Below are 22,722 nucleotides of genomic sequence, written 5' to 3' on the forward strand. Positions count from 1 at the left end.
AAAAAAAAAAAAAAAAAAAAAAAAGAAAGGCGAATATGGCAGGGTTAGACACACACAGACAAACACAGACACCCCTGGTAGAAGTGGCTGATACATCCCAGGAGAAAAAGGCTCAGTGTCACTCACTGAGTGCTTCTTCTACCACAGCACTTTTCTATTCTGAATATTCTGCCCCACCTTCAGTCATATTTCTGAAAAGAAGACCAAAAATAGATCCTTAATGTTTCCAAAAGTTTCTTGGATTTCTCCCCAAGATTTTAATATGGTATTATTGCCATATAGCTTACTAAAATCTTTAGTCACACAAGAATATTCCTGGAAGGAAAAACAAGCCAAAAAAAATGTCTTAAAGTAAAAACAAGAGAGAATCATTAAATATAGGAAGCATTTGTTTCCTCTGGCAAAGAATGAGAGCGTCCCCATCTTAAGCTCTGACGACAACCATATGGCCCATGTTAAAGTCAGCCCCTCAACTCAGGCGAAGTGAAGATCTGGATCCAGGCTGGGCACGGTGGCTCATGCCTGTAATCCCAGCACTTTGGGAGGCAGAGGCAGGTGGATCACCTGAGGTCAGGTGTTCGAGACCAGCCTGGCCAACATGGTGAAACCCTGTCTCTACTGAAAATACAAAACTAAGCCGGGCGTGGTGGTGCATGCCTGTAGTCCCAGCTACTCAGGGGGCTGAGACAGGAGAATTGCTTGAACCCAGGATGCGGAGGCTGCAGTGAGCCTAGGCAAGGGAGGGCAAGACTCCGTCTCAAAAAAAGAAAGATCTGACTCCATCGCTTACCTCAATCTTCTCGGCTATAAAATGAGCATAAAGTGCCTACTTCACAGGGTGTCATGAGGATTAAATGGGCACATGTGTTTAGAACTACGCAGGCGGACCAAGTGCTAGTTATTGTTATTACTATTATTATTACAATTAGGATTGAGGGAGTTGCAAAGCTATGTATCTCTCATACACATGGAGGTACATCAAAATTTAAAAAGCAATAATAATTTGCCTTAACAGAGTACAGAAAAGGAAAAATAGTAACTTAGTGGAGAAACCTGGCAGAGGCTACCTTAACCAAGTGATCAAGGTTAACTTTGCCCGTAACAGGACATACTGACATCAGGTAGCTCCTGGTAGGACACCATGAGAAGGGGACATCACCTCTGCGGTATTCTTCCCAAAAATCCGTAACCGCAGCCTAATCATCAGACAAATCGAGGGATACAAAATACCTAAACAAGTACCCTTAGAAAGCATCAGGCCAGGCACAGTGGCTTACACCTGTAATCCCAGCACTTTGGTAGGGCAAGGCGGGAGGATCACTTGAGCCTAGGATTCTGAGACCAGCCTGGGTAACACTGCAATATCCCATCTCTACAAAAAATAAGAAAAAAATTAGCCAGGCATGGCAGCACACTCCTGTAGTCGCAGCTATTCAGGAGGCTAAGGCAGGAGGATCACTTAAGCCCAGGAGTTCAAGGCTGCAATGTGCTATGATTGCACTACTCCACTCCAACCAGAGTGACAGGGAAAGATCCTGTCTCTATTTTTTAAACGTTTAAAATTAAAAAAAAAAATTAAGGCATCAAAGTCATGAAAAACACAGAAAGACTAAGGAATTGTCAGATTGCAGGAGACCAGAGAAATGACAATGAAAATCTGAATAAAGTCTATAGTTTAAATAATAGTATTGTACCAATATTACTTTTTAAAATAAAGTGTATTATTATTATTATTATTATTATTTTGAGATGGAGTCTCACTCTGTTGCCCAGGCTGGAGTGCAGTGGCATGATCTCGGCTCACTGCAAGCTCTGCCTCCCAGGTTCACGCCATTCTCCTGCCTCAGCCTCCCGAATAGCTGGGACTACAGGTGCCTGCCACCACGCCCGGCTAATTTTTTGTATTTTTAGTAGACATGGGGTTTCACCGTGCCAGCCAGGATGGTCTCGATCTCCTGACCTCATGATCCGCCCGTCTTGGCCTCCCAAAGTGCTGGGATTACAGGTGTGAGCCACCGTATCCGGCCTTATTATTATTATTATTTTAGAGATCTTTATTATTATATCTTATTATTATATATATCTAAAATAATATTATTATTTTAGAGATCTTTACAAGTCTTGCTATGTTGCAAGGCTAGTCTTAAACTCTGCGGCTCAAGCCATCCTCCCACCTTGGCCTCCCAAGTAGCTGGGACTACAGACATGCACCACTGCCTGGCTCCAATATTAATTTTTTTTTTTTTTTTTTCTGAGATGCAGTCTCACTCTGTCACCCAGGCTGGAGTGCAATGGCGTGGTCTCGGCTAACTGCAACCTCCACCTCCCGGGTTCAGGCAATTCTCCTGCCTCAGCCTCCCGAGTAGCTGGGACTACACACATGTGCCACCACACCCAGCTAATTTTTTTGTATTTTTAGTAGAGACAGGGTTTCACTAAAGGCCAGGCTGGTCTCACACTCCTGACCTCGTGATCTGCCAGCCTTGGCCTCCCAAAAGGGCTGAGATTACAGGTGTGAGCCACCATGCCCGGCCAATATTAATTTCTTAAATGTTGATAATTGTACTATGGCCATGTGAGATGTTAAACATTAGGAGAAACTGGGGAAAGGGTATAAGAAAACTCTCTCTACTATCTTTGTAATTATTCTGTAAGTCAGTCTAAAATTGTTCCAAAATAAAAAGTTTTCCTTTTTTTTTTAATTTTTTTGAAACGGAGTTTTGCTCTTGTTGCCCAAGCTGGAGTGCAATGGCGCAATCTCAGCTCACTGCAGCCTCTGCCTCCCGGGTTCAAGTAATTCTTCTGCCTCAGGCTCCTGAGTAGCTGGGATTACAGGCATGTGCCACCACTCCCGGCTAATTTTGTATTTTCAGTAGAGACGAGGTTTCTCCACGTTGGTCAGGCTGGTCTGGAACTCCCGACCTCAGGTGATCCAGCCATCTTGGCCTCCCAAAGTGCTGGGATTACAGGCGTGAGCCACTGTGCCTGGACCAATAAAAAGTTTTCTGAAAAGCAAAAGGACAATGTCCCTCAACTGGAATGTATAAACAATGGAGTACACTTAGCAAGAAGATAGAATGAATTACTAATACATGTAGTAACATGGTTTGAGTCTCCAAAGTACACTACAATGTGAAAGACATCCATACACAGAATAGACTATGTTCTAGGAAAGGCAAACTACAGTGATAGAAGGCAGGCAGGTGGTTTACCAGGGCCAGAGAGGTTGGAGAGAGGATTTCACTGCAAAAGGAAAGAAAGAAACTTTTTTGGGTGATGGAAACAGTTCCTATCTTCACTGTATGGGTAGCTATATAACTGTATATGTTTGTTAAAATTCACATTGTACATGTAAAGTAGGTAAATTTTACAGAAGGTAAGTGACACCTTAATAAAGCTAACTTCAAACATAATTTTTAGGCTGGGTGCGGTGGCTCACATCTGTAATCCTGGCACTTTGGGAGGCCAAGGTGAGAAGATTGCTAGAGGCCAAGAGTTCAAGACCAGACTGCCCAACCTAGCCAGACTCCATTTTTACAAACAAACAAACAAAAAAAATTAAAGTACTGCATGGTGGTGTGTGCCTACAGTCCTAGCTATTCAGGTGGCTGAAGCAGGAGGATCCCTTGAAGCCAGGACAGGAGTTTGAGGCTGCAGTGAGCTATGATTATACCATTGCATTCCAGCCTGGGTGACAGAAGACCCTGTCTCTAAAAAGCATAATAGTAATAATAATTTTAAAAATTATACTATAGTATGTAACCTTTTGTGTAATGAAACTGGAAAGAGAAGCTATGAACCTATACATACATGTATATGCTTATCTGCAAAAAGAAACACTGGAAGGATAAATTTAAAAGCTAGTAAAAACGATTACCTGTAAAGTAGTAAGAGAAAAGGACAGAAGGGATATGGATGAAAGGGAAGCATCTTTGAATATAATTTGTTATATAGTTTTGACCTTGGAATCATGTAAATGTTTTACATACTCAAATAAAATTAAATCAAAGAGAAAAAACATCTAGTGATCCTCATACAGCTAAATGCTTCATGTGATAATGGAACACTAATATGTTGCCTATACCCCATTTTATTAAAATGAACTCAGACTATAACCTTGACCTAGCCAAATCATTTTTCTTCAATAATAAAGTTTCCCTGCTATATTTACTTATGTTTTGCACCAACACATCTAAAAGCTACCATCTGTAGATAATAAGAACAGAACACTATCACATATTGTTTTAATTTCCTGCCTGTTATCAGCAGCAAGAAGGTAACCCTGGAAACGGGGATTTATGGCATTCTGTTTCCTACTGTTGGTCATAACCACAAACAAAACCAAAGCAGTCTCCACAAATTAAAGGTCTGCCCACAACAATACCACACAATGTCAGTTTTCAGGTATACCTTTCTCATGTCATTCATAATTAAGCAGTGGCAACAAATAACACTGCTGGGTAACATCCCTCAAGTATTTAGTCTGCCGGACCCTTTTCTGAAAGTATAGTAAGACAGGCCCACAATACAAACTCAACTGCTTTTTTTTTTTTTTTTTGAGACGGGGTCTCCCTCTGTTGCCCAGGCTGGAATGCAGTGGCACAATCTCAGCTCACTGCAACCTCCACCTCCTAGGCTCAGGTGATCCTCCCACCTCAGCCTCCTGAGTAGCTGGGATTACAGGCACAAGCCACCATGCCTGGCTAATTTTTGTATTTTTTGTAGAGATGGGGTTTCATCATGTTGCCCAGGCTGGTCTCAAATTCCTGAGCTCAAGGGATCTGCCTGTCTTGGCCTCCCAAAGTGTTGGGATTATAAGCATGAGCCACCATGCCTGGTCCCCAAGTGCTTATTTAAGCATCCCTCGAAACAGGGGTTCCCAGACTCCTCCAGTGGGCCTGTTAAGACACAAATCTCTAGGCCCCACCCCTATGGCTTCTGTTTCAGGTGGTCTGAGTAGACCTGAGAATTTGCATTTCTAACAAGTTCCCAGAAGAACCTGATGCTCCTGGTCTGAGAACCAGAGTGTCCCTGGTTTAAACTATTCCATGTTTTGTGCTGCTACATAGAAACTTCATCTCTTCAAAATGCTCCTACTCAAATATATAGATATATATTTAAGGACAAACAGACCTGTTTCTGCTGGGGAGAAAGTGAGGGAAACGTAAAAAGAAACTCCTGGGAAAGATTTCCTCAAAAGGAAGTTTCTGTCCAATGGAGTTCCCTTTGAACCCACAGTATAGGAATTAGTGCTGTCTGGGGTACCTGGTGATCAGCACCAACAACTCCAGCTCTCTGAGGAAGCTGCACACCCAAGGCACCCTCCTGGAAGGACAGTGTTCAAAGACAGTGGAAGAGGACTTGGAACATTTGAGTGTGCATCCATCCTAAAGGATAGGAAAGAGCTAATGCAGTCAGATTACTGGTTTTAAAATTAAGAGAAGAGAGACAGAAGTGCCTAGGGCATCACACCTCTTTGCTTTTGGCTGGAATTAAATCAACTCAAGGTGCTAACAAAGATAAGCCTATCCTGACTTGGTGAAGCATGGTCCAGACCCTCATAGTTCCATCTAACATCAGAGCTGCCTCCACCAGCATACAGCGCTTATTTCATCATGCCTCGTAGTACCATGGTTATTTGTGCCCATGTCCCCCAAACACACTGCGCTATAAGTTTCTGAGTTAAGCATTATATCTGAAGGCTCTGGAGCTTCTACACAGTTCCCTGTAACGCCATGCACAAAGCTGGAGTTAAACACAGATCTTCCGTGTTTATCCAATTAATACGTCTGTCTTTACCCTATGATTCACTTTTTCTTTTTGAGACAAGGTCTCGTTCTGTCACCCAGGCTGGAGTGCAGCAGTGCAATCACTGCTCATTGCAGACTCCATCTCCCAGACTCAAGCAATCCTCCCACCTTGGCCTCCCCAGTAGCTGGGACTACAGGTGTGCTACCACATCCAGCTGAATTTTTTTTTTGTAGAGACAGAGTCTCATTGTGTTGTACAAGCTAATCTTGAACTCCTGGGCTCAAACTCCTCCTACCTCAGCCTCCCAAAGTCCTGGAATTACAGGTGTGAGCCACCACACTGGACCAATTCACTTCCTTAAAATACATTTTTAAATGAAGGGACTCCAAAGAAATTCATGCAGCCAAGGGAACACAGAATTTTCAGCTGGGCACAGTGGTTCATACCTGTAATCCCAGCACTTTGGGAGGCCAACGCAGGTGGATCAGTTGAAGCCAGGAGTTCGAAACCAGCATGGCCAACACAGTGAAAACCCACCTCTTCTAAAAATACAAAAATTAGCCGGATGTGGTAGCACACACCCGTAGTCCCAGCTACTTGGGAGGCTGAGGCATGAGAATCACTTGAACCGGGAGGCGAAGGTTGCAGTGACTTCAGATCATACCACTGCACTCCAGCCTGGGCAACAGAGCAAGTCCCTGTCTCAAAAAAAAAAAAAAAAAAAAAAAGTCACTGCAGTCTTGTTGGTAATAGCAAAAATAGAGAAGTGTGAATCAGAAGAACAATTATACAGTTTGGGTAAACTCACAATAAAATATGACCTAGCAATGAAAGTGAGTAAATATGGGCTGTATTTATAAATCCTTGAACGGATATTCAGTGTAAAAAGCATATAGCAGAAGAATATGTAGAGTATGAGCCATTTAAATTAAGTAGAAACAATGTTACATGTTGTTTGTAAATATACACAGAAAATTAAAGTATAAAAATAGACATGAGGCCGGTATCGGTGGGTCACGCCTGTAATCCTAGCACTCTGGGAGGTCGAGGAGGGCGGGAGTACAAGACCAGCCTGGCCAACATGGTGCAACCCCATCTCTACTAAAACTACAAAAATTAGCAGGGCATGGTGGCACGTACCTGTAATCCCAGGTACTCGGGAGGCTGAGGCGGGAGAATTGCTTGAACCTGGGAGTCAGAGGTTGCAGTGAGCCAAGATTACGCCACAGCACTCCAGCCTGGGTGACAGAGTAAGGCTCTGTCTCAAAAAAAAAAAAAGACATGAAAGCAATCTCAGCTATTCAGGAGGTTGAGACAGAAGAATCACTTGAACCCAGGAGGTGGAGGTTGCAGTGAGCCAAGATCACGCCACTGCACTCCAGCCTGGGCGACAGAGCAAGGCTCCATCTCAAAAAAAAAAAGAAAGTAAGGGACCAAATTCAGGATAGTGGTTACCTCTGTAGTGAGATGATAACTGGATCAGGAAGTGATAACTAGAAGCTTAAACTATATCTGTATTTTTTAAAAGCAATTATAGCAAAATATTAAGATTTGTTAAAACCCAATGCATTTTGATTAAACTTGTTCTTCATACAGTCTTGTATATTTGAGACATTAATAATATATATATATTACATATATATGGAGTACAATGCTACAATCTCAGCTCACCACAATCTCCACCTCCCAGGTTCAACCGATTCCCCTGCCTCAGCCTCCCGAGTAGCTGGGATTACAGGTATGTGCCACCACGCCTGGCTAATTTTGTATTTTAGTAGAGACAGGGTTTCTCCATATTGGTCAGGCTGGTCTTGAACTCCCGACCTCAGGTGATCCACCCGCCTCAGCCTCTCAAAGTGTTGGGATTACAGGCGTGAGCCACCGTGCCCGGGCCAATAAATATATTTTTTTAAATTAAGGTCTTCATACCCATGTTGGCATTTTGTTTTTTTCTATAAAAATAAAAAGAAACATCAAAAAACAGGTTACCTTTGCATGGAGGGGCTAAAGGAGGAGGGCAAGGAGGAAAACACAGAAAGACCCAGCCAGCTTCATACAGTGCTGCAAACTCCTTCAAAACCCTCCCTAAATCACATCCTGCAACTCAAACAAAGTCTTCTGCCCTGAAGATGGCATTAAGATGTTTTGCTTTCTACCACCTGTTTGAAAAATTTGTTCTACAAGTAAGAGCAATGTTAAAACAAATTCAAAGAGAAAAAAAAATCGCTCTCTCTGCTTTCACTTTCATCATGAGTACACCTCTTGTTAGAGCTTCCGACACTCACAGCTTTTTGCACTTACCAAGACAGAATTTGGAAAACTTGGCCAAAATAAGCATGAACCCAAACACTCCACAGACTGACACAATGGCGGAAACTAAGACGACTACAGACAACCAGTCACACCATCTGCTGGAGTGCGCAGAGCTGCCGCACAGCTTTGATACGCTCCACAAACTCATTTCATAAACTGTAGGTTTGTCAGCAGGAAAGACCTAATGTACTGCAAAGAAAGTAAAAGTTTGGTTATTTTGGAAATTTTCACTCCCTTCATCTTTGGCAGAGACAAATTCATATGTTGCTCTTAGCTATTAAAATACAGCCAAAGCTATTGAAATAGATGTTCTCAGCTGCCCTCAAAATAGTACTGACATGCATGTTTCCTTCAGCCAACCCAGTGCTGATGAGCTATTCTCATCCTCTCAGGCAGCCTTGTCACGAACACTACGTTTCTTGGTAAGAGTTCAAGTTTTCACATATAAAGTTATCTTTACTAACATTTTGCTCCTCATTACAACGGTAATATACATGGAAGTTTATTGGTAAGATGTAGAAATAATGAAATGAGAAAGTGAAAGCACATATAATCTGTCCACCCAGCTGCAATTACTTTACTGGCTCTTGGGGAACCGCAGGCACGGTGGTTCAAGAAGTAGAATGGTAAATAGAAGGAATGAATAAGAGTCCAGAGACCCAGGTTCTAGTGCAAGCTTTGCACAGATTGTGTGACCTGGGCTTCCGTGTCCTCAGTTAAAAGGATGCTTAACATGACTCCCAGGTTCCTGATTTGCATAGCTCAAGGGTGTTGGACATTGATGCCAAATTACAAGTTACCCTTCTGCCCCACTGCTCAGCGTCTGAGATGTGCATGGCAGTGGCCAGGGCCTCTCTGCACTGAGGTAAGGGGAAAGTACCTGTTTTAAACTGTTTAGATTTATTCCTGGATAAAACTGAAAGCTGCCAATCATGTACATTATTAACTCTCAAAGTTATCCAAGCCAAATAACTTGCCTTTCTGGTCTCAGTTTACTACTCTGAATATTTCTGGTAGACCAAAATTAGAGCCTTAGAAACTGTCTAAGGAATCAAAACAGTGTATTCAAGGAGTCATTTTTAAAAACACCACACACACTTGCCAAATTTAGTTTTTTAACTGGATAATTTTGTATATCTTTCACAATCCAGCTGTTAAACTGAAAATGGAATTTACAAAACAGATGGTGATAACAAGGTCTGGTTCACAGCAGTTCTAAAGAAAAAAACACACCAATCTGATTAAACTATCCATTTGCTTCAAAAGCCTCTAATAGGCTCATCCCTTATCATCCTACATTCATTTGTACCACGAGATTTCATACAGATGGATGTTATGGAACCATCTGTAATCCCATCCAAGTAAGTACCATCAGAGTGTGCAAGCCACTATCATTAGTGACAGATGAAGACATAAGGGATCATCCTTCAGAACAGTGGTTCCCAAATACAGCCAATCATAAGGAGCTTTGGAAAATACAGCGTCCCAAGCCACCCAGGAAAAATCTGATTTACTATGTGTAGGGATGGACCCAGGATAAGCCTTTTTGAAATCTAAGTGATTCTGATGACTGGCTGGGGTGGGAGCACACAGGCTTGAAAGCTGAGGGTACATGAGGGTTGCAAACAGACCCACTGCTGGCTGGGCGTGGTGGCTCACACCTGTAATCCCAGCACTTTGGGAGGCCAAGGCAGGTGGATCATGAGGTCAGCAATTCGAGACCAGCCTGGCCAACATGGTGAAACCCCATCTCTACTAAAAATACAAAAATTAGCCGGGCGCAGTGGCACGCCCGTGCCTGTAATCCCAGTTACTTGGTAGGCTGAGGCAGGTGAATCGCTTGAACCCAAGAGGCGGAGTTTGCAATGAGCCAAGATTGTGCCACTGCACTCTAGCCTGGGTGACAGATTGAGACTCCGACTAAAAAGAAAAGAAAAGAAAGAAAACAGACCCACTGCTAGCCCAAATTTGCTGTTTAGCAAGGCCAAAGAGTGGGCAATTCCTCACTATAACCCTCCCTATAGTCACCACGTCATTCCTGTGGAACACTATGAGGCCTGGGGCAGGGGTAGGGTGGAGGCAGAGACAAGAAGGAAACTGGAGCCAACTCCACCTAAAGAAGGTGAGGCAGGAAGGAAGCAGGTAGAGGACTCACCTTTACTTTTTGCTGGAGCAAATTTTAAAAATTTGTGAGGACCTCACATCAGAAAGTTGTATCCACATCCTAGAAAATTATACCCCACTTAAGAAACCAGTTGCATCCTACAGTCAACTCATTAGAAATCAATGTCCAGGGTAATACAATAAAGTTTTCATAGTTCTGAGCTGAAAATAAATCTATGAAACCATGACTTCAAGCAACGTGAGATCTGCAGAAATAAGAGGCCTCGGTGTAAAAATATTTGGAGAATGACTACAGGTTAAATTGTAAAACTGATAGTTCACATAAAGGAAAACTTGTGGGCTGAGAGAAAACAATATGATTGTATTGAAGATTAAAATTTTACCCAGGCCTAAAGGTTGAGTAGGAGGAAAGGTGGAGGGAGTTTCCTAGAAAGAGAAAGGAAGAGAAGTACCATATAAGATACGGAAGTGGGAAACAGCAAAAGGAAAAAAGCCTGTGTGTGTCTATGCGTGAAACAGAAACCAGATTCCCTTCTGTTTTAGAGCATTTTATCTTTTTTTCTTTTTTTGTAAGATTACACAGTAGGCCAGGCGCAGTGGCTCACGCCTGTAATCCCAGCACTTTGGGAGGCCAAGGTGGACATATCATTTGAGGTCAGGAATTCAAGACCAGCCTGGCCAACATGGTGAAACCCCATCTCTACTAAAATACAAAATTAGCCGGGCATAGTGGCGGGCACCTGTAATCCCAGCTACTTGGGAGGCTGAGGCAGGAGAATCGCTTGAACCCAGAAGGCAGAGATGGCAGTGAGCTGAGACTGTGCCATTGCACTCCAGCCTGGGCAACGAGAGTGAAACTCTGTTTTAAAAAAAAAAAAAAAAAAAAAAAGATTACACAGTAATTTATCGACAGCCTCCTCTCTCTGCCTTGCAGTTGCTTGGAGATTTTGCACGCTAGCCCCAGGAAGGTGGCTGGGGGCAGTGGTGCAACACACTGCTCGATGAGACCCATAAGGTAGTTTTAACCATCTTCCACATACTGCAAGAACATGGCCAGCAGATCCAGCTCCTCATATAGTGCCTCCTCCCTGTAATTCTTCTGCAGGATCTGGTGCTGTTCCGGAGTGGCCCATTGCAGACACTAAACCACCAGTCAGCTGCATTTGTTGTCATTTGTTGTCCTGGATGTCAGTACAAACTCTGCCAGTGGTGACAGTAGGGTCCCCAAAACGGTCAAGGTAATCATACTGAATCTGAAAGAACTCCCAACTCCAGCAGGATCTTCCATTGGCCTGTTCCTTCCCCTCACTGACAACTGCCATAGACATGACTGCAGCTTCAGGATGGTAGAAGAAGTAGAAAGCTGTCTTATACTTGACAGTAGATTTGTACCTCTTTTCAGTGAATCAGTCAAGATCCACATTGCCCTGGGGGGCTGTAGTGAGGTCCAGGGTCTGCCTAATCTCTGTCTAACAGGAACTCTGCAAGGAGTGCTTTATCAGATTCAGGTAATGGGACTGCTCTCAGCAACAGAGCTTCAACAGGTGATAGATACATGCTTCCGGAAGCATAGCATCATTGATGGCATCCAAACCTACAGCTGGCTTCTGATACAAGCAGATACACCCCCAGCAGGTGAGGGATGAATCCATGATGTCATCTGCCACCAGGAAGAAAGCTTGCAGCACAAGACGCGGTGGCTCACACCTGTAATCCCAGCACTTTGGGAGGCCAAGGCGGGGGATCACCTGAGGTCAGGAGTTCGAGGTCAGCCTGGCCAACATGGCAAAACACCATTGCTACCAAAAATACAAAACTTAGCTAGGTAAGGTGGAATGCGCCTGTAGTCCTGGCTACTCAGGAGGCTGAGGCACAAAAATCACTTGAACCCAGGAGGTGGAAGTTGCAATGAGCTGAGATAGTGCCACTGCACTCCATCCTGGGTGACAGAGCAAGGCTCCATCTAAAAAAAAAAAAAAGGGCAAGCTTGCAGCAGTTCACAAAACAGCCCAGGCAGGACCTGCTGGAGACTATCACCATCCTGTTTCCTGGGCTCTGCCAGCTCCTGGAATGCTAGTAGCATCGTCAAACCCTAGTGGTACTTGTCTCCAGTGGCAGTGTACTCCAGGATCTCTTTGAGCCAGGTAATAGAATCTCCTGTCTCTGGGTGCCCCATCTCATCCTCAGTCAGCACCCTGACAATCTGGGAGAAGTGCTCGATAAAATTCTGCTTTTCCTGGGCATAAACATCTGGATTTCTGGTCTCCATCCATTTTGTTACTGGATGTGAGTTCCTGCTTGGACAGCATTTTTCAAATTAAATTTTACATTTAATTTGTGATTTCTTTCAAGCCCTACCACAGCTTGCATTAGTCAAAACCGGTTATAGGCCAGGCGTGGAGGCTCACGCCTGTAATCCCAGTACTTTGGGAGGCTGAGGTGGGTGGATCACGAGGTCAGGAGATTGAGACCATCCTGGCTAACATGGTGAAACCCTGTCTCTACTAAAAATACAAAAATTTAGCTGGGTGCGGTGCAGACGCCTGTAGTCCCAGCTACTCGGGAGGCTGAGGCAGGGGAATGGTGTGAACCTGGGAGGCAGAGCTTGCAGTGAGCCAAGATCGTGCCACTGCATTCCAGCCTGGGTGACAGAGTGAAACTGTCTAAACAAACAAACAAACAAACAAACAAAACCAGTTATTTTCCCCACTTTACAGATGAAGACATGGATACTATCATTTGGAAACACCAGCTGACTCCTGAAGAAGAGCCAACCAGCTGGTGGGAGAGCTAGATTTTGACCCATCTTCTGACTCCAGACCAGAGCGCCTTAATCTTGGGCTGAACTCAACTACTAGAAGCGTGGACTGAAGAGGAGAGGTCCCCTTCAGGAAACATGCATCAGGGGTTACTGTAGGTTGAAGTCAGCCATGTGGTGACAAAGCCCAGAGATGATGACAGCAAAAGACAGCAAATCTGATTTTTTAAAAGAAAAGTAAAATCCATTATAAACACAGGGGTTGAAGGAGAGGAAAGGGCCAAACCTAACTGTCAGCCAGGAGAGCAGATCAGAAAGAGTGGTCTAATGCCCAGACACTGCCAGAACCAAGGTAGTGCACATGGCTCACAAAACACTGTTTCACCAACTATTTATTTGGCTTATATGAGGGAAAATTCAGAAATTTAATGCTATGCTGACCTTTACTTTTTGAAATCAAACTGGAAGAATTTCAGGGGAAAGGAAAATCCCATTAAATCTTCAAACTAATAAAGCATTTTTAAAAAAGGAACTTCTCTAGAGAAGCTTATCCTAGAAAACCAGTGAAACAGTGCTTTTAAAAACCAATTAGGGGCCCCAGGCCGCGTGGCTCACAACCTGTAATCCAGCACTTTGGAGCCTCAGGGGCGGGTGGATCACGACGGTTCAGGGAGATTTGGAGACCATCCTTGGCTAACACGTGAAACACCATCTCTTACTAAAAAATACAAAAAATTAGCCAGCATGGGCGGCGCCTGTAGGTCCCAGCTACTTGGGAGACTGAGCAGGAAGAAATGCGCGTTTTGAACCCCGGGATGGTGGAGCCTGCAGGAAGCCAAGATTGCGCCACTGCACTCCAGCCTGGGTGACCAGAGGCCGAGACTCTATCTCAAAAAAAAAGAAAAAGGAAAAAGGAAAAGAAAAAAACCAATTAGAAGTCTTTAAATCTTCAAGATCCAAATACTTATGCCTCCCAGTTGTGACAGTGCATGAAGTACACAGCATTCCTGCTAAAAATGTTTTCCAGGAATTTAGTGAGGTCTTTAGACCTGACTTGCAGTTACCAGGAATATGAGAAATATAGAAGTTAAATGAAAACAAACAAAAAATCATACAAATCACAAAGGTGGAATATCTTACAGGAGAACTGACCTCTCTGATAAAGCAGTGGCAGGGGTTGGGGTTAGTAGGCGCTATTCCAGATTAAAACATAATAATCAAATGCAAATGTATGGACCTTAGTGGGTCCTTGTTGGAAAAAATCATTAGTAAAAGACATTTGAGACACCTGGGGAAATGTGAATCTATATTAGGTATTAGATGATATGAAGGAATTAATAGTTAATTTTACTAAGGATGGTGTAAATCATTAAGAAGAATACTTTTTAGGGTGACGTTTCACCTCTAAATACATGTTTCTGATTTACTATCAGTAAAAGAATAAACTACACCAATATGGCAGAATGTTAGTTTTCAATCTAGGTGGTAAGTATATAGATGTCCACTATATAATTTTGACTACTTTTATGTTTGAAGGTTTTACATAATAAAAAATTAAAGTTTACAAATACATGATACTAACAGGGAATATTAGTTTTTTTGGTATTACTATTCTACCTAACCACTCCTTTTCTAGTTTATATGAAGCTTTAATAATAAACTAAAACTTCAAGCACTAGTAAAACTAACCCGAGTAGCTGGGACTACAGGTGCCCACCACCACGCTCAGCTAATTTTTTTTTTTTTTTTTTTTTTGTATTTTAGTAGACAGGTACTTTGTATTTTGGTAGAAGCAATAACATTCTTGAGGGAAAAAGTCTTTAAATAAAGGCTCTATCTAATCAAAGGAGCTACATACAGGTAGGAAGACCACAGATCCCAAGAACATTTAGATACGAAACCTTTTCAAAAATCTGCATCCTAAGAAAAAAGAGACCTGTTACTATAGAAACGATTTGCAGGGCTTGAACATTTCAAGGGAAAACAGTACCTCGAGCAAGGAAAGGAGGCTGAAGAGCTTCCTAGGGCTTTGCCTATCAGCTGCTGGAAGTCAACAGAATGAGCAATGACAATTCTGACAGGCCCACCCATGCTCAGAGGCCTGGGCATGACAATTTAACTCCTAGTCCTACTGCCTCTCCCTTCAGACCAGACCCAGAATAGTCAAGTGACTCACCTACCTGAGTTCATAAACCAGTTAGCATGGATGTGGATGCTATGACTAGCCCAGGCTAGCTGTTCCTCCCATTACAGCAGGACAAAGTTTTGTTGACATACTAAACTAGTTTTCTTTTTTTTTTTTCTGAGACAGAGTCTCACTCTGTCGCCCAGGTTGGAGTGCAGTGGCATGATCTCCGCACACTGCAAGCTCTGCCTCCTGGCTTCACGCCATTCTCCTGCCTCTGCCTCCCGAGTAGCTGGGACTACAGGTGCCCGCCACCACGCCCAGCTAATTTTTTTTTTTTTTTTTTTTTTTTTTTTTTTGTATTTTAGTAGAGACAGGGTTTCACCGTGTTAGCCAGAATGGTCTCGATCTCCTGACCTCGTGATCCACCCTCTTTGGCCTCCCAAAGTGCTGGGATTACAGGCGTGAGCCACCGCGCCTGGCCTATACTAAACTAGTTTAAGAAATATCAAGGAGATTTCAGAATTAGATCAGTGAACAGAATTTCCAACACGCTAAATATGAAGCTGAAAGATGTGCATCTCCTTTTTATAAATGACTTCACTTGTAAATAGCCCCAGCCCTCAAAAAGCTGTTTACTGTGGTGGAGAAGGGATAGAAGGGGAGAAAGAGATGATACCAAAATGAAAGGACACGCAGCATGGGATAAGTATGGCCTCCATGGAGACAAAGCCTGACAGCACTAACAGCTGGAGGCTGTCAGCAAACTGCTCCTTGAAGCTGAAGGGCAGATTGTTTTTGATGGGCCATCAGAGAGGCATACCTCCAGGGCTGCCCATGTGATAAACAGTGGGGTCAGTTAGAGGGGTATGATCCACAGCAGCTATCCCTTAAAGTCAACTAGGAGACGAGCACCATCCTCACTGAGTTAAAGCCTCTCGTCTGAACTCCAGGCATGCACAGCCTTTCATCGCTGCTAATGAACACTGTACCACAAATGCCTAGACCACACAGGTATAATTATATTTTACGCTATTTTAGTGAGAGATTCCTTGTTTGGGATGTTTGCCAATGGCCTCTATTGAACTGAGTTCTGATTCCTACTTAGGACAAATAAAAACTAATGTGTGATACATAAAACACATCACACTTCACAGGAAGAGTCATGGCCTCTTGGGACTGCATATCACAAACATGTGGACCAACTGGACCTCGAAAAATTCACCCACAACTCAGTCACGGTCAATTTCCTCACCTAACCCTGGCTGCTTGTTCACAGAAATCTCCATAAGCAATAGTTGTTGATAAGCAAGAGGCAGCAGCCACCTCCCCATGGTTGCCAACCAAAAATAAAAAGAACAGTAAAATAAATTAGAGGAGGGAGATAATAAAGACCAAACATTGCAAAAGAACAAACCTCAGGACCTTCACCTGGGTCTCCAGCTCCAGTAAGGAAATGAGACAGAGCAGTTTCTCAGATTAACTGTGCACTAAACTACAATACTAAACTGCCCCATGTGAGGAAATGCAATGGAAGATAAGAAAAAAATGCCAAAAAATGTAGCAAGAGGCTACAACACAACAAAACCTTACAGCAATGGTGAGAAAAGACAACAGAAAATCAGCCAAGTGTTTTTGCAAGCAAAAAATTTATTCGATTTTAGAAAAATCACTTTGGCATGAATGGATCAGAGCAGGACAAGCAAGGAGGCAAGGTGGCCAGTTAAGAGGTTATTGTAATTTAAGTGAAAGATGACCAACTGAGATTCTAGAAATATTCAGGTGGTACACGGGTCAGGACTTTGTGAGCATGAGTAGCCAAGGGGATTCAAGAGAAGGAATAATTGCAGATAAAACAAATAACCAGGTTATAAAGACTAGACGAAGTAACAATATGTGTCAGGTTAAAATTCATTAAAAGGGTTGACTAAGACCAGAATGAACTTTAAAGATATCAGATAAAGGAGCTGGCCCTAATACCATTAATATTGACCTTTTAAAAGTTTACAATAAATCTAATTGCCTTGAAAACTCCATTGAATTTTAACTCTGGTATAGATAACTATGAATGTTAGTGTATTCCTTTTACTGGAAAACACTGAGACCATAATCTCTAAACCAGCATGGGCACGTTCTGCAAAAAACAAACAACCCAAAAAAACTCAAAATGAATTTCTTTCTAAGTTCAACTCAAAAGCTACTTTCTCCATAACATCTGGACTTTCCTGTCTCTCCACCAGAAACACCCAGCCTCCCTCTGACTATATAGAACCCCTTTACTCCTTGAAGGCCAAGATCAGGCCAATCATCTTTGTTTCCCCTTTAACAGTGACCACTCATAGAGACCATCTACAGTTCCACTTTTCACAGTTTCAGTTACCCTTGGTCAAACACGGTCTGAAAATATTAAATGAAAAATTCCAGAAATAGACAATTCATAAGGTTTTTTGTTTGTTTTTGTTTTCTTTTTGAGACAGAGTCTCACTCTGTCATCCAGGCTGGAGTGTAGCAGCACAATCTCGGCTCACTGCAACCTCTGTCTCCCAAGTTCAAGTGTTTCTCCTACCTCAGCCTCCCTAGTACCTGGGATTACAGGTGTGTGCCACCATGCCCAGCAAATTTTTTTGTATTTTTAGTAGAGATGGGGGTTTCGCCATGTTGGCCAGCCTGGTCTCGAACTCCTGACCTCAAATGATATGCCTGCCTTGGTCCCCCAAAGTGCTGGGATTACAGGCATAAGCCATCATGCTTGGTACTTTTTTTTTTTTTTTTTAAACAGAGTCTCGCTCTGTCACCCAGGCTGGAATGCAGTAGTGCAATCTCAGTTCACTGCAACCTCCATCTCCCCGGGTTCAAGTGATTCTCGTGCCTCAGCCTCCCAAGTACCTGGGATTACAGGCACGTGCCACCATGCCCGCTTAATTTTTGTATATTTTGTAGAGATGAGGTTTGGCCATGTTGGTCAGACTGGTCTCCAACTCCTGAGCTCAAGTTAGTGGCCTGCCTCGGCCTCCCAAAGTGCTGGCACTGCAGGCGTGAGCCACCGCATCCAACCAACAATTCATAAGTTTTAAAATGCACACTACTCTGAGTACTGTGATGAAATCTCCAGCCCCTCTGCCCAGAACATGAATTAATCCTTTGTCCAGCGCATCCACATTGTCTATGCTATCTGCCTGATAGTCACTTAGTATCCATCTCAGTGATCAAATCAACCTTCAGTTTTGCAGTGCTTGTTTTCAACTAACCCTTATTTTACTTAACAATGGCCCCAAACCACAAGAGCAGTGATGCTGGCAATTCAGATATGCCAAAGAGAAGCCATGTTTCCTTCAAGTGAAAAAAATTAAAGTTCTCAGTTTATTAATGAACAAAATCATTATGCTGAGGTTGCTATACCTATATTAAGAAGAAATCTTCTATCTGTGAAACTGTGAAGGAGGAAAAAAAAAATTCATGCTAGTATTGTTGTTGTACTTCAAACTGCAAAAGCTATGGCCGCAGTGCATGGTGAGTGTTTAGTTAAGATGCAAAAGACATGAAATTTGTGGGTAGAAGACACAAACAGAAATTTACTCTGAATAATGGCAATCTGGTTTGGTACTATCCTCAGTTTCAGGCATCCACTGGGGGTCTTGGAATAGATCCCCAAGGATAAGGGGGACTACTGTATCTTCAATTCTAAGGATTTCTTGAAATAAGGAAATTAAAATATTATATGTGTTGAGAATATACAACATTGTACAGAATGAGTTACTGACGCAGTGGCTCACACCTGTAATCCCAACACTTTGAGAGGCAGAGACGGGCGAATCACCTGAAGTCAGGAGTTCAAGACTAGTCTGGCCAACATGGTGAAACCCAGTCTCTACTAAAAACACAAAAATTAGCCAGGCATGGTGGTGGGCACCTGTAATCCCAGCTACTCAGGAGGCTGAGGCAGGAGAATCACTTGAACCCAGGGGACGGAGGTTGCAGTGAGCTGATATCGCACCACTTCACCCCAGTCTGGGCGGAAGAGCAAGACTCTATCTCAAAAAAAAAAAAAAAAAAAAATTGATGTTTTTAATGTGGATGAAGACATTTTGCAAAGTAAAATAAGCCAGACATGAAGGACAAATACTGTATGTTTCCGGCCAGTTGCAGTGGCTCATGCCTGTAATCCCAGCACCCTAGGAGGTGGAGGCAGGCCAATCACTTGAGGTCAGGACTTCGAGACCAGCCTGGCTAACATGGTGAAACTCTGTCTCTGCTAAAAATACAAAAATTAGCCAGGCATGGTGGTGGGCACCTGTAATCCCAGCTACTCGGGAGGCTGAGGCAGGGGAATCACTTGAACCTGGGAGGCAGAGGTTTCAGTGAGCTGAGATCATGCCACTGCACTCCAGCCTGGGTGACAGAGCAAGACCCTGCCTCCAAATAAATCAATATTGCTACTAATGGGCTCCAATAGAATAAAATTCTAGTAAATGAATGTCCTCTTGGCCTTGAGTATAACAGATTTAACTTGGTTCAGATACTCTTTGCATAACCCAACACAAATTATCTCCCAATCTAATTACTATAGACTCTAGCTAATTTTTGCATAACCTGGAACTGAGAATTGTTCACATAATCCAGGATTCATAATCTGGGATCCAATGATTAGACAGTTGCCCTCTCCTGGTGAGTTTTAACACTGCTGTCTACTCAACCAAATACTAGACTGAAATTAGTCCCCACATAGAAATCACTGGCAAATGAGTCAGGTGGGGAATGCCCAGGCATAGAAGGGTTTCTAGAGGTGGACAAAGCAAACAGCAGAGAAAATACAAAAGCAGGGATAGGTAGGGAAGAAGGGAGAAAGGATTCAAATAAATTAGTAAAATATTATATCAAAATTAAATCGACTGTCAGAGATTACAATGATTCTCATTCTATATCATCCTCTCAGCTCCGCCACTTTCAAGACACAGTCTTGGGAAAGTTCTCTCTGTCCCCCAATTTCCTTACGTATAAAATGGGAATAATATTGCCTACCCCATCGTGCTACTGTGAAGATCAAATGAGGTAATACATGTAAAAACTCACTGTTTAGCACAAAGTAAGCAATCAGCAGTATTTGTTACTCAGACATCAGTCGGCTCAAGCATCGCTTCACCCATTCGTGCTCCCATCTCCCAGCATTGGTCAAGTTCGTATGCCAAGTGCTCTTACTGAGCTGTGTTTTTGTTTATCATCACACTTCTCAATCTCACAACACATTTCTATTTCAACTTACAGTGTAGCAGATAGAATCACATTTCTATCTATTTCAACTGCTACAACTTACAGTGTAGCAGAATCACATTTCTATTTGTGATTCTATCTGCTACACTGTAAGTTCCATGAAGGCAGGAACTATACCTGGTTTTGCTTATCCTGCATTCCCAGCATTCATTGAAGTGTCTGGTACTTGATGTTCAATGAAATTATAGTAAAATTCCTAGTAATTTTTTAAATAATAGTGTTTAGTACTAATACAAGTTGAATTGTGCCATCCACCAAAAAAGATATGTTGAAGTCCTAAACCCCAGGTATCTTAGCATGTGACTTTACTTGGAAATAGGGTTGTTGCAGATGTAATTAGCTAAACTAACACACGCATACTGGAGTAAAGCGGACCCTCCCTCATATGACTGACATCCTTATAAGACAAAACAAAAATGTGGACACTGACAGAGGCAGCAATTGGAGTGACGCAGCTCAAACCAAGGAACACCATCAACTGACAGCCACCACCAGAAGCTGGGAAGAGGCAAGGACAGCCTCCCTCACTACAGGTTCTGGAATGAGTATGGTTCTGCTGACCCCTTGATTTTGGAACTTTAGTCTCTAGAACCATGAGACTGTTTATTTCTGTCATTTAAACCACCTAGTTTGTGGTACTGTGTGATAGCAGCCCTGGAAATCTAGTGCAAGTATCAACCTGATGGCTTTGCTTGCCATAGTGAAGTTATGTATATTGATTTTTCCTCCCGTGTCAGAAAAATTGTTTATAGATAATCAATTTTAAAAGAAACTATTAGGATTGGCTTTTCTCCCCCTTTCTCAGTAACTTCCTAACTGTTTTATTCCACTTAGACATGTCCAAAATTCCAATTATATAATATGTCAAGTGCCTTGTTATTTTTTTCTTCTTTATTCACAGTGCTCTTTCTGGCAATGAACACAACTAAGTCCTATACAAGTGTTCATTAACAAACCAAACACAAAAATTATTAATGGATCAAAATTTGAATAAGCTACACATCTAAAATAGTACCTCTTAATCAGATGAACAATTTTATAGCATACTTTAAAACTTGGGACATAAACTCACCTTTCACCCATGATATAGGGGAGAACAGTAAATAATTTACGTTATTGTTTCCCTTCACATCTTAGAAGTTGTTAAAATTCTTAGTTCACCACAGCAGTCTAATTTAATAAATCGGAGAGGTTTGTGATTCAAAAAGAAAAACCTTTTGTGACTGCTACATTTCAGTATGAAGTGTCTAAGATGCATTTTTGTATAAACAAAGTATCTAATTGCCTCCCATTATCTTTAGCGAATAGACATAATCTTTCAGTGAAAATGGCTGAGGTGGGGATATGACTCACTGTCAGTGTCTGTGCTTCCTCAGCCCTCACAGGGAAGCAGTCAGCCACCTCCAGTGCCATCTCTCACGCTGGATTATATGCATGCTTCCCAAAATTTTGAATTGTTAACATGATTTATGAAAACTGTCTTGGCAGACAAGATAAAACCTACTTTAAACTAGAAATGTGAGAGTCAAGACTCTTGCATATTCCCATAAACTCATAAAAAACAACTGATGAACAATTTATACCCATTTAATCCTTGGTAGATAATGCTGTCTGAAAGGCTGTTCCCATGTATACCTGGAAGGGTCAGTTACAGGGGCATGAAGATTGAGGCCCTCAGAGAATAGCAGACTCTCCAATTTAACTAAGTGTAGGTTCTGAATAAAAGAATAGTGGAAACTCAGGAAAGGTACCTTATATACAAAAGAGAACTCACCAAGATAAAACCTTGAATATTTAAGAGAACTAGGATATAGCTAAACTGAAATGGGACAGAAATAGATCAAGATGAGCTGGTCTGAGCTGGTCCAAGGATCAGCTTGTGATGTACATTCAAAGGACAGCCACCTCCTGGGAGAGACGATAGCATCTCCTCCAGCCCTCCTTCCTAGCCCATGAGCTACAGTCCAGTAGTGAACAGTACTAGGAAATCTGTATAACCCTGTCACAGATGACCACAGATGTTCCCACGGTAAGGTACACACTGGAAAGTAGGGAAAAGGTACAAAAGGAGGCAGTCATGGAGAGATGCTGCAATGTAGGGAAAACTGAACAAATTCCCCAGAACGCCAGGAGTTTGGATCAATCCACACAAGAGGAACTGGGGGGAAAACAGGATTTTGAAGAATGCAAAATGCCAACTTATTCTAAATTTTACAACACTTAAGTTAACATTACTAACCAGGAGTTAAAATACAGAATACAGATACATAAAAAGATTAAAAGTCCTGTATCTTGTTTACAAGCACAGAAAAGTAACCTTCAGAGAAGTATGTTCCTATCCAAAAACAATATATGGTGGCCACTTGACTCACACTCTCTAAAG

General features: G+C 42.4%; 1 protein-coding gene and 1 pseudogene across 1 annotated transcript in view; both read right to left on the reverse strand.

Annotated features, from left to right (window-relative positions):
* Positions 1-22,722, reverse strand: part of GCH1 (GTP cyclohydrolase 1) — a 52,158-nt gene that overhangs the window by 23,225 nt on the left and 6,211 nt on the right. The gene's annotated exons all lie outside the window — the stretch shown is intronic.
* LOC108530633 (farnesyl pyrophosphate synthase pseudogene) lies at positions 9,205-12,461 on the reverse strand (annotated as a pseudogene).

This window comes from Rhinopithecus bieti, unplaced genomic scaffold (genome assembly GCF_001698545.2).
Source record: "Rhinopithecus bieti isolate Rb0 unplaced genomic scaffold, ASM169854v2 scaffold_7985, whole genome shotgun sequence".
Lineage (NCBI taxonomy): Eukaryota > Metazoa > Chordata > Mammalia > Primates > Cercopithecidae > Rhinopithecus > Rhinopithecus bieti.